The 2,028-nt window shown below is 40.4% G+C and overlaps 1 non-coding gene across 1 annotated transcript; it reads left to right on the top strand.

Moving 5' to 3' along the window:
- Positions 1–635: 635 nt before the first annotated feature.
- Positions 636–711, top strand: TRNAP-AGG (transfer RNA proline (anticodon AGG)). The gene has a single exon. It is a non-coding gene; the product is annotated as a tRNA-Pro (tRNA).
- Positions 712–2,028: the final 1,317 nt, after the last annotated feature.

The following is a 2,028-nucleotide window of genomic DNA, read 5'->3' as shown; positions in this document are numbered from 1 at the left end:
AACAGAGTAGAATGTCCAGAAATAAAACCACATATATATGATCAAGTAATTTTTGATAAAGGGGCCAACGACACACAATGGAGAAAAGAAAGCCTCTTCAACAAATGGTGCAGGAAAAACGGGAAGGCCACATGCAAAAGAATGAAACTCAACTACAGTTTGTCCCCTTGTACTAAAATTAATTCAAAATGGATCAAAGACCTAAATATAAGACCAGAAACAATAAAATATATAGAAGAAGACATAGGTTCTAAACTCATGGACCTTGGTTTCAAAGAGCATTTTATGAATGTGATTCCAAAGGCAAGAGAAGTGAAGGCAAAAATAAATGAAGGGGACTACATCAGACTAAGAAGTTTTTTCTCAGCAAGAGAAACTGACAACAAAATAAAAAAACAGCCAACTAAATAGGAAATGATAATTTCAAACAACAGTTCAGATAAGGGCCTAATATCCAAAATATACAATGAACTCATAAAACTCAACAACAAACAAACAAACAATCCAATAAAAAAATGGGAAGAGGACATGAACAGACACTTCTCCCAAGAAGATATACAAATGGCCAACAGATATATGAAAAGATTCTCATCTTCATTAGTTATTAGAGAAATGCAAATCAAAACTGCAATGAGGCCCTGGCCGGTTGGCTCAGCGTTAGAGCGTCAGCCTAGGGTGCGAAGGACCCGGGTTCGATTCCCGGCCAGGGCACACAGGAGAAGCGCCCTTTTGCTTCTCCACCCCTCTGCCGTGCCTTCCTCTCTGTCTCTCTCTTCCCCTCCCGCAGCCAAGGCTCCATTGGAGCAAAGATGGCCCGGGCGCTGGGGATGGCTCTGTGGCCTCTGCCCCAGGCGCTAGAGTGGCTCTGGTCACAACATGGCGACGCCCAGGATGGGCAGAGCATCGCCCCCTGGTGGGCAGAGCGTCGCCCCATGGTGGCCGTACCGGGTGGATCCCGGTCGGGCGCATGCGGGAGTCTGTCTGACTGTTTCTCCCTGTTTCCAGCTTCGGAAAAATGCAAAAACAAAACAAACAAAAAAAAAAAACCTGCAATGAGATACTACCTCACACCTGTTAGATTAGCTATTATTAACAAGACAGGTAATATCAAATATTGGAGAGGTTGTGGAGAAAAAGGAACCATCATTCACTGTTGGTGGGAATGTAAAGTAGTACAACCATTATGGAAGAAAGTATGGTGGTTCCTCAAAAACCTGAAAATAGAACTACCTTATGACCCAGCAATCCCTCTACTGGGTATATACCCCCAAACCTCAGAAACATTGATACGTAAAGACACATGCAGCCCCATGTTCATTGCAGCATTGTTCACACTGGCCAAGACATGGAAACGACCAAAAAACCCTTCAATAGAAGACTGGATAAAGAAGATGTGGTACATATACACTATGGAATACTACTCAGCCATAAGAAATGATGACATCAGATCATTTACAACAAAATGGTGGGATCTTGATAACATTATATGAAGTGAAATAAGTAAGTCAGAAAAAAATAAGAACTGTATTATTCCATACGTAGGTGGGACATAAAAACGAGATAAGAGACATTGGTAAGAGTGTGGTGGTTACGGGGGTGGGGGAGGGGGAGGAAAAGGGGGAGGGGGAGGAGCACAAAGAAAACTATATAGAAGGTGACAGAGGACAATCTGACTTTGAGTGATGGGTATGCAACATAATTGATTGACAAGATAACCTGGACATGTTTTCTTTGAACATATGTACCCTGATTTATTGATGTCACCCTAGTAAAATTAATTAAAAAAAAAAAAAGAAACAATTAAAATATATGAGTTTATAGTTAAAAAAAAATTGAAGAGCAAAGTTGATAAAAAGTGAATGAAATGAGTCCCAAAAAACATAATTAATGCTAAACTCTTTTTATATAGCAAAGAAATAACAAGAAAATTTGTGTGAATTTTGTTCTTTAAACACACTGGAAGGCAAGTATTGGGCCTGAGACAATGCTGAATGAGCATAAGATGATCTCAGACAGTGAGGGTGAAGT

This window comes from Saccopteryx leptura, chromosome 2, assembly GCF_036850995.1.
Source record: "Saccopteryx leptura isolate mSacLep1 chromosome 2, mSacLep1_pri_phased_curated, whole genome shotgun sequence".
In the NCBI taxonomy this organism is placed as follows: domain Eukaryota; kingdom Metazoa; phylum Chordata; class Mammalia; order Chiroptera; family Emballonuridae; genus Saccopteryx; species Saccopteryx leptura.
This window is presented reverse-complemented; position numbering and strand designations above follow the sequence as displayed.